Genomic DNA, 11,628 nt, shown 5'->3' on the forward strand with positions numbered 1-11,628 from the left:
AGTATTTCAGTAGCGATGCATATTTTTTTTTTATTTGCGTGGCTTTCCATTGGGTTTTTCTTTAACCATGATGTACGGACGAATATCGTTCATTTACTCTACCTTATGGTGAATTTCAGAATGTTTTTGTAGAGTTTAATTTGTTTTCTCTGGCCACTCGATAGTCTTAGCGAGGTCCTTGCATTGAGTACTACAGCGTAGCCAAGTTTCAGTAAAATTGGTGATGGCCTCGCTACGTCGTTTTAAGTTAGCAAATACGTCTAATAATGCTAGAACATTCACACATTTAACGGCAAAGTTTAACAAAGACATTGTTCTTGCACAGGATAATTAACGACCCATTCCAAATGTACAAAATATCATTATTGTGAATACTTACCATCACAAGACCGGCGTCATTTCAGCACAGCCCACCGGCCTGTCCACTGAGCACAAAATGACCTTCCCGCGCTGCAAGTCGAACAGAATAATGACGTCAATTGTTTTGAGATAAATACATTGTAAGTGAAGGATGACGTAAAAGTATTGTTCATTTCATTAGAAATTGCATACTTTATATTAGAACTTGATATCGATGGAAGCGGTCAGTGTCAAATCTCTGATGTCGTGATATATGGGCATCAACTTCAGGGCCATCAATAAAAAGGAAACTAATTTAGTTGATGATAATGACATTATAAATTAATGATATCATGAATTTACCATTTGTCACGCTACATGAGTTCGGCTTTATCGTATTGTCTAAAAATCTATTCATAGGCCAAATAAAACAAATAGTGTGTTTCCCGCCGACCCTAGACATTTTCTAATTTCCCCGTATATTGTCTCGCCGAAGTATGTTTGATTTTGGGTCACTTTTTAAAAAAATCATTTCAGCCTATAACAGCAAAGTCTGTATGCATATTGTCTCCATATACTTCTTTTACACCTCATCCACTTTTAGGGAAGTGTTGTTACCAACGAGAGTGTTTGGGTCGATGTAATAAAAATGTAAAATAAAATAAAATCCCGACCTACCTACCCTATTTTCTGAAGTCATGTTATCGGAAACAAACATTTTTTTTGGCCTGACCAATGTGGATGGCTTCCGTCCTCAAAGTCAACCATGAATGTCACTTATGAACAAAAATGTGTTTCCCTACTGGCATGTAAGAATGAAGTAGTTCAGTACAAATTATCAGTTTTTGTTCATAAAGCTTTCAACACTCGTACTAGTTTCGTTCAGCAAACACAGATGTACATGTACTGTATTTGTTATCCCCTGCCTTACTTTTTCATTTAAATTATTTTTCCGTAAATTATTAGTAGAATGCTATTCATCTCCTTGCTCTTTTTCTTCTCTACTATATAAAATGTTTTGTGTGATGGGCTGAGGCCTTAGCATTTGAAATAAATAACATAACATATATATAATGTACAGTGAGGCCATAAAAAAAACAGTTTTATTTTAAATGTACACATATATTAACAAACGTCTCAGGTTATGTGTAAAATATCAGAATATATGTGTACATTTTGCGAAGTAAAATCATACTGTATTCTCCACGTTTGAATTTCTACCGTAGAATCATTGACTATATACTCGCATTCGAATCAAATGATATTGTGTGAAGTCTGAAAATTTTTAATTGAAAATCAGATATGCTAGGATAAGTAAGATCAAGACTGTATACAATCCCAAGACTTGGGTAATTCTGGTATTTACGTGCCATACATAGGGTAATTATTAATAAATGGTTACCTAACAAAGGGACATACATTCACGTTAACACCTTTTAACAATAATATGGGAATTTTATTATGATTAGAATGAATAGGTCAGATGAAATGAAGTACTAGTATACTTCGGGTGACAACTCGATCGAGCAACACCCTAATAACTAAGTAGGGATGGACTGTAAGAATGAAATTAAGAGAGAGTATTACATATTAGTATGTATCTCTCTGTCTCTTTGTCTATCTGTGTGTGTGTGTGTGCGTGCGTGCGTATGTGTGTGTGTGTGTGTGTGTGTGTGTGTGTGTGTGCATACATGTGCGGTAAATCATGTTTAGTCATTTACCGTTTCATTTAGTTTGAACTCGGAGTTTCTTAAGTACAAACTAACTGGGTAGTTATGTCGTTTTTGTACTCGTATTGCTACTGGAATTCACATTTTCCAAATCCGTGGTTCCTTTAAATAAGTTATCACTTTCACAAAATTAACGTTAATGGCCAATCATAGGACATTTTATTGATGTCAAGAAATATTTTTTTATTATTTTTTACAACATGTACGTAGTACACATCGCCTTTACTTGACCAAGCCTTGACTGTCCTATACTCGTTTACAGAATACTTTTGAGTGACATCTGTTCTTCACGGTCGATTTGTTTACTATCAACACATTTCGTCTCTGTTAACGAGACGAAAAATTACTGTTTTGATGAAGCACTGTCGAAAGTTTACTGACCTTAGTTTTACGACCCATCTCTTTGATGCAAGGACAAAGAAATAATACACAGTAATAAAATAACATATGAAATTGCTTTACTTGTATCAATTATTCACGTCACTCTTTCTCGTTAGCATGTCTTGAACAACTGCAAAACACACACAACTAAGATTTTCGTATCAATGCCAACACAACACATTTCGAGGTCGCATCATTGAATATTCTTTCATTTTTTATCTGTTTGAATTTTATGCATGGTTAGCCGAGGATAATAGACAATGAAACGTATGCTATTGTGTGATGTAAAAAGATCATGACTGTGAAAAAATGTCTTCATATTCCAAAGAAATTTTGCAAACCACGTGAAACAACCATAAATCAACAGGGAATATAAATGACAACTAAATCCAGGGAAAAGAACACATTTGTATAACTGTACGACGAATTTTATTTGGTAGACAATTATACTGCCATTTCGTCCATAGTAGGGAAACGTGTTATGTTACTGAAAATACCATAGTTATATAATGACCTGTCACTAAATTGAAAAGAAAACATCGAAAAACAGATCAATTACATATTATGAATTTGTCATTGTGATAGATTCATTGTCATTACACTGACTCTATTGCTATGTCTTTTATATGTGAAAATAACTCCATGTCCCTGTTTACTGAAATGACATGCAATTTCATTCTACTTAGTGTTTCATCTGTTTCTGGCCCCTATTTGACAAGTCGCGGTTGCCATGGGCCCTTTCACATCCGATATATTTGGGAACTATTAATACTATACACTCGCTAAGTCAACCGTATATATTATGCTAACACACAATATGTGAATATAAAAGGTGCGCAAGCATTTTTCAAATCACCTATTACAGTATTAAGTCTGATACGTTGATGAAACACATTCCGATAGCATGACTGCGATGATCATCAAATGTCAATAAATAGCCAAATCAATTGACAATGTAGAAACGCAAGAAATTTTCTAGAATAACGCGCATCTATGGTTGATGATTTCATTGAATTGAGGGAGCATTCATAAGTACTGGGGCCGGGGGAAATCAAGCCCAGTCTGCTGCGTAAAATGTGACCCTCCACCTATTGTGTTTTCTAAAAAGTGGCCCTCCCCACTCTAAAAAAATGGCCCCCATCCTGTTAAAATATTTTGAAAAGAAGGGTTGAAGTGCTGTCAGAAATGAAAAGGAGCACAGGTCTCAGAGTCAATGGTAAGGATATATATCCCGACGCTGCCACTACATTGATAATTGTTAAGACATTAGTTGTTTCTCAATAAGATCACAAATTAATTAATTTCCATGTTTGGATCTCATTGGCAGAGCTGAAGGCCAGAATTCTCAACGACTGGATTGGCGCCAAACCAACATTGCCTGGACCGAGGTTGGCATTCCTTCTCTACCACACATTCCCCAGTATATGAACACACTGTTTCTCCCTCACTCCTGTGAGACTGATACACCCCACACACCCTCCTCATTCCCCCAGCCCTCCACACCCATAATTACTGAAGGTTCCCTTAAATGATACTTCGAGGAGAGTTATTGTCATGTCAATCCAAATTGATAAGAACCAGAAACCATAAATGAAGAGATACTCAATCCTAGTCACCATTCACACACAACCAAACCAAGACACCATCGTCATACAACCTTCAAGACATCATCCACACATGACCCTCAGACATCCAACATTCAGGCCACACATGAACCTTCTAGACATCATCTGGAGACAACCCGCAAGTCATTCAGTCAGTCACACACAGACAGACACTTTGTAACTTTCGCTTTATCCTGAACTATACAGTCACACAGAAACTTTTGAACTTTCGCGAACATGGAACACCCCTCTCCGTCCTATGTGAAAATATTGTACGAAGTTGAATAATTCTCCACAATACGTAAGGCACATACTGTACATGAAAAGCGATCCACCTATTTTTACCTAAAGCTATTAACAGTATTTACCCAAGTTAATGGACAGAGAAAGATAATCAGGATGATCAAATATCGTATATTTATTCATTGTTTTGTTCGAGTTTTTACGCTTTTAACATCCTATCCTCAAACGTTCATTTTTTTTCAAATTTCCACTCATTTCTATATACGCACAGCTGTTACAGCCGATATCTCTTTCAACATAACAAACATGCAAAGTGCACATGGATGAATGGATGAATGGATTGCGCCCTCTACGCCGTATCAGTCAGCACTTGGGGATAGACTGACACCTCAATTCCCACTGTACATCCGAAATCATGATGAATGTGCGTGTTGTCTAGTATGACATGGAAGTATTTCTGTTAGTTAACCCTTGACCCTTCACGATGAGCAGGAAGACGCCACATGTTTGAACAAACGAATGCAGCTGTCACCGAACATCAATACTAATATTTGGCTTCCGTGTTGTAGTGTTCGTTGACTTCTAAAATTAGCACTTCGTGATATTTCTAAAATTAGCATTAGTGTACATCATTTTGCCTTTTGGTATTTATGTATGTTGTCCATCGAAATCTACTAGGAGTACACCAAGGATAAACACACACAAGATTATCAGTGGAAAAAAATTAGTATATGCATGTTAGATGGTTATATGCAATTGCCATGGTTACGATTCGATCTCACATATAGTTTAAACTACAGCAAAACCGAAGGAATGACAGAATTGATCACCAACCCCCTGTAGAACTATTAGACAAATTCTTAACGGCTCTGGCACAGAGAACTCATTGATGATTTTATTATGTTCTTGACATACACTGTCAACGGTGGCTTGCGCTTAATATTTTAGTCGAATGTTATTTGTCGTAGGTGCAATTTTAATCAGCATCGTGGGCGATTTGAGAGTGAGTGTACTGACACGTCTTTGTCGCATGCTGTCTACTTACAAATCGCTGCATTCAACACAGCAAAAATTGTCACAAGCTAAATTCGACGGTCTGCTATTCTTGACATGGCGTATCTCTTTCCTCAACATATTTATCAATAATTACTTCCTTATCCCCGTGGATTATTCGAAATACAAATACTTGTCTATAAGTTAACCAAAAGTTGCCAAAAAATGAACTGTATCATTAGTTGTGTAATTTCATTTTTCATAAACGGAAATAATATCGTATTTAGACACCTCACACATCATGTTCGATTTGACGTGACAAGCGCCACCTTCAGTTGAACTTTTACTTTATAGACGTGTCACAGCTGTTGCTCGCTATACAAATTCAAACTACAGATTCCGGAGATTTGACCGGATTTAAATGAGTATGGGTTGCCAACTGTTTGCTAAATCCACAATAAAACAAATCGAATGTAGAGGTCATTCATTTACAACCTGTACTGAACACGTACAGAACACACATAATAATATGTGTACCTTTACAGCACGTTTTAGCTCACTGAGCACACTCCGACAAGTGTTTTGCGTTTGCCAGTAGAAACTCAGCACATAGCAGTATCAGTGAAATGTCACGGTGACACGGCTTTTGCTTGATTGAACTACTGCGACGACGTCGAGATGAGTCTCTTATTCTCGGACACACGTTTACATTTGCCCAGGAACCGTGGTAACTTGGTGTTTTTGGTTGGCACTATTCTTACTATCATGATTCTAACCATGTTCTACCGTAAAATTGACACGATGGTCCCTGAAGTCAGGTGAGTACAAACATATACACAGTTCTGGTAGCCATATTTGAGTGAGTCATCCGACCATGTAATTGTACTAAAAATACAAGACGAGGCAGACTACGAGAGTCCCACAGACATGCATGACAGACATGGAAACCGACCGGCAGACAATTATTCGAACAACTCTGAACAAATTGATGGGAATATAAAGTGAACAATAGTAAGTAATTATGCGACGTATAGAAAACTGCCAGGAGCATAAAGACTGTGTTGCACATCATGGATGGTTGGACTGACACATTAACTCGCCATATAAAATAATGGTAATTTCAAGACATGACGAAATATAAAGAACAGAAAAACAGGACACCCAACTTCACCAGCCGAAAGATGAGGAAACTACACCTCAAAAGAGGTGTAGTTTCCTCATAAAATTTAGTAAAGGTTTATAAGTTTTAAACATATTGAAACACCATACAATAATCTTAGTTAGACATTCATATTCAGTTGGATATTCCTGAGAATGTACATAGTAGAAGCATTGTACACATCCCATGACTGTATGTATCTTTACTTCAATTGTCATATTTATTTTAGAAACCAGCAAGACACTGAGGAATACGAACATCAAATCCAACGACTACGAGAAGGCGAGTTTTCAAAGTCAATACGTCGTAATAACCAGTACTCGCCACCCATCCACATGGCAAAATATCCATGGGCAATGCATAAAAATTATTTACCAAATTTTTATACACGAAGGGATTTGAGCACGCCGAACCGATGGCCAAACGATGGATTTTATTCAAATGGAAGTGTGATTTTCGTTGATAATCACAATTCGGCTGGTGGTGTCATGAAAGATTGCATGTCTGTTATAGCCGACAATATCTCTCTGCCAAAACCAACACTTGTATGGAATAACAACGTTGGTAAATTTTATAATAATATGAAGGGAGGAGGCAGCAATCAATTGTTGGAAAAACTCTACCTGGGTGGTTTCACGTTCGGTGTGTGCGATTTCACTAATGAACCGTGTTCATATTTCACCGTAATTCGCGAACCTTACGAGAGAATAATTGCATCGTATGTTTACTGTAAAGGAAAAGAAGAACTCCCTTGCCAGGTTAGAAGTGCCAAAGGAAAACCACTTTCCTTAAAAGATTGGGCTCTAAGACAAGGAAGTTTTTTCTTTCGACAGTTACTTCACAATCCAGAAGTTTGCAGTATGTCCTATTTATCTAGAATTGAAGAACTGCGGGATAATGATGACCCACCTGCCTCATCAATGCCTTGTTGGTATAAGAACAAACTAGTGTTAGATCATACGATGACAAAGCAAGAAAAAGTACAGGTTTTAGATTTTATCTTAGAGCACTTGGAAACCTGGTTTTCGGTTGTTGGTATTACCGACGAATATGACACATTCTTGAAAATTCTACAGCATACTTACAAACTACCTTTCGAGACACTTTGCATTGAAACGGTTGAAAAGGTTGTATTTAAACGCGAGAGCAATGACTATCTGTCACAAAGCGAGTTGTTATACGAATTGAAAAGAGAACTACTATCCGACCAAGACGTCTTTGACGCTCTTTACCATGATGTTCGGATATACCAAAAAATACAAGAAATTTTTGTAGCGCAGAAGGAAATTTTCTTTTCACAGGTAGAAAGTGTGCGTTCTACAGGACGACATTTTGTTGATGATAAGTTGAATAATGTATGAAGCGTTGACACGATCTGATACTCGGTATAATGACAAATGATTTCTTTTTATACTGCACCGTTCCTATAACATATTGACTGTTATATTGAATGATATTTTGAAAATTTGATAAAAATGAAATTAAAAGAGTTGAATTTAAGTGTACACTATCAACCCCTGAATAAAACGTTCTAAAATAAGGATGTTGTATGCTGCATTATACATGCCAGAATTCGGATCGTTATTTTTCCGGAATTACGTACAAATAAACGACTACATATGTCCACCATTGTATGATGAAATCCGGATTTTCAAATCACTGTGACAGCTTGTTATGCACTATTCATTGTATGTCACATCTGCTGTTAGTGTTTCGTCATCACACCGCGCTAGTGATAATCGGTCCTTCAGCCATAACATAAAACTACCAAAACACGATGGCTATAGTTGAAACTCTTCCCGAACATCATGAAAAGGAAAGCTTATTTCGTATTACGTATAATGATAAGAATTTTAATCTTCGCTATACTGATGAAGGTGGTATTGCAAGTAACACACAGCAGGTTTGTATGCATATGCTAATTTGTTCTAATTAGCAAACTGACCGCGATATTACAATGTGAAATCCGAATTGGTCTATGGTTGAAACTGCTGTCTATGTATCGCACGAGGAGTTAACCGAATATTTGTAAACACCGACTATTTGTATCTGGAGTTAATGTATATCGTGTTTTTGGAGAACTGTTTGGCTCTACATATTATGATACTTACAACATAGTAAAAAATGTGGTCACGTGAGCAGCTTTAAAATATGACTCTCGATAGAAATGTTCTCAAGTCACAAAGAGGCTGAGAAATACAATGTAAATACGAAACGGTATTTTAGAATAACCTACCGATACAAATTGCATAGTGCGCCCTCACGGTAGACTACATGTAAATGGGGATACACAAGGTGTCATACAACGAATGCATCACATGCTCTGAAGAAATTATGGAAATACCTTGCAGAACGTAGTAGGCAGATACAAGCAGTTGGAATATGTGTTACTTTAGAAGCTCTGTCTATTATGCAATTTATCTAGCAATTGTCGATATATTACATGTATTTAATGTGGTATGTAATAGTTGTGACAGTCGGTGATTGAAATATTAAACCAGAATGCCCTTGGTATGCATTCTGTGTTTTGCAGAATCACCGTAAGACACATATAGCACATTGATATCGACAGAATGCTATCCATGAAATATATTCACAGTGTGATGTCGAATTCTTCCAAATCATATACTTTCATACTACTGTTATGTAAAATTAGGATGTGCAGGGAAAGTGGGTATATAGGGTTTGTAATTTCTATGTAATTGCTAAAACTTGTGGCAGATAACTGTACTGAGGTTATCATGTATCGTGTCATGGAGTTTTCAGTTATTGACATAAGACAAAATTAAGCTGAAGTAAAAATATGCATAGCGCCAAAATCCAACAGGCTATTGTTATGGGAGCTGCATGGTACAAATTAAAGCAAAAAGTAGTATTAAAACCCAAAGAATGAAACAATTAATTAACTATAAAAGATAAATGTATAGCATATACAAGGTTAAAAAGGAGAAGCTAGAGGTGTTTATAAGTTTGTAAAACAAGATAAAACTGACTGTGTTCAATACCGTGCCTCTTACCACCTCCCCCCCCCCACACACACACTCACACACTCACACACACACACACACACACACACACACACACACACACACACAATTATGAAGCTGCACATTCGATAAAAAAACTGCAAACTTCCACAAGTACTACACCGAATACTAAATGCTATTGGAGAATTCCAATTGTTATTTTCTTTACGTACTGTTTGTCATCGATTATTCGAATACGATGCTGATGCTTAATTTTAAAAATGGCTAGAGAAGGGAACTTCTGAAATTAATATAACCCGGTATCCAAGTGTGGAAATCAGAGAGACTTGTGGGTAAAATGTTGTACTATTACAGTGTTTGGTTCAGCAGAAAACATCGGCTAGTGAAGGGAACTTCTGAAATTAAAATAACCCGGTATCCAAGTGTGAAAATCAGAGAGACTTGTGGGTAAAATGTTGAATTACCATAGTATTAGATGCAACACCACCGAAAACAAAGCAAGAATAATACAAATGTATTCAACACGACGTACAAGTAATAGTTCTTCTGTTATATTGAAACATTATATGGTCAGATGAAGTGTTGAAATGGGGTCATATCATACTCATGGAAAAACACTCTAGTTGAGTTTAAATTGGTTTCAAACGGTAAAACACTCTACCTAAGTTTGAATTGGTTTGTAAAATGAATCCCTGATTTTTTAAAATAAATATTAATTCTTTGTCGATCATTGGAAAATGACAACATTCATTTTCAATGTTTCTTTTGCACAGTGTTGGTGAAGAACAACTTTTGGAAAATCGTTACAAATTGAACAACGCTGAAAAGAAGATACTAAAATCACAGAATAATAATGGTGATATAAGAAAGAAGTTTGCGTGGATTATTCGGAAAAATTTCCTGCCGAACTTTTACACTAACAGGAACATAGTTAAAAATACTACCAAGTGGCCACCAGATTCGTATTACACAGATGGAAGTGTAGTATTTGTACATAACCAAAAATCTGGCGGCACAACGATAAAAGGGTGTATGCGTCAAATAGCAGCAACATCTAAGCTTGGACAACCAAGTCTTATATGGAATGCTAATACAGCGGACTACTATTCCTGGCTAAGTAAGAAAAACATGACGGGGCAAGAAATCAGATTGGCGAAATTTTATTTTGGTGGACATACGTTTCGTATTTGTGACTTTACCAAGAAACCTTGTTCATATTTCACAATCTTACGAGACCCAATGGAACGAGTAATTTCTTCATTTGAGTTTTGCAAGATCAGATACATGGAACCTCAATGTCAAGTGAGGAATGCTTCAAAAGTTTCAATCAATGAATGGGCAGTCAGCCAAGGAAACTTCTTTTTTCGTCAATTGTTGTACAATCCGATGTTTTGCACTGTGGTTTACGATGACGTCATCAAGCGATTACTGAAACCACGTGACCTGCCGAAGGCTGCAGCCAGGTCGACGTGTTGGTACCGAAACGAATTACTCCTCAACCATCTCCTCACAAACGAAGAGAAAAGTCAAGTATTACAATACGTACTAGATAATTTGGAAACTTGGTTCTCTGTTATTGGTATCTCTGAACAATTTAGTATGACACTTCGTTTGCTGCAAGCAGTCTATCGCCTACCATTTCATGGGCTATGCTCGAAAAATGTTGATAATTACCATGTGTACACTGACGAGGGAGAGCGCCACCAATCATTGCCAAGTGGAAATTTGACAAAGAGTGAAATTGTTTCTAGACTAAAGGAGAGATTATGGCAGGATGCAAACGTTGTGAAGGCACTGACATTTGATTTGATAATTTTTGAAAGGGTTAAGGAAATATTTTCTTCTCAAGTAGAAAATTACAACGCTATGTACTTGCATGGCTGAGTTGAAACTTGTTTATATCTAAGCTATGTCAATCATTTCATCATTTTTCGACTTTCATGTTCTTGAACACCAAGTGTATTTTAGGAAGTTCCACATTAGTAATCATAATATACCATGTATAGTAGCTTATTCTAATCAATGGTAATGTGCACATCAAGATCAAACATTTCATTTCCCGATCTATCACCCTACCTCACTTCGAACAAGTACGGAGAAGCGAGGTGATACACAGAAATGGTACAATAACACACGTTACGTACAGGTATTTTGCACAGCACAAGGGTTATGACATGAACTACGCGGGTATA

The sequence above is a fragment of the Glandiceps talaboti genome, chromosome 15 (genome assembly GCF_964340395.1).
Source record: "Glandiceps talaboti chromosome 15, keGlaTala1.1, whole genome shotgun sequence".
NCBI classification, from domain to species: domain Eukaryota; kingdom Metazoa; phylum Hemichordata; class Enteropneusta; family Spengelidae; genus Glandiceps; species Glandiceps talaboti.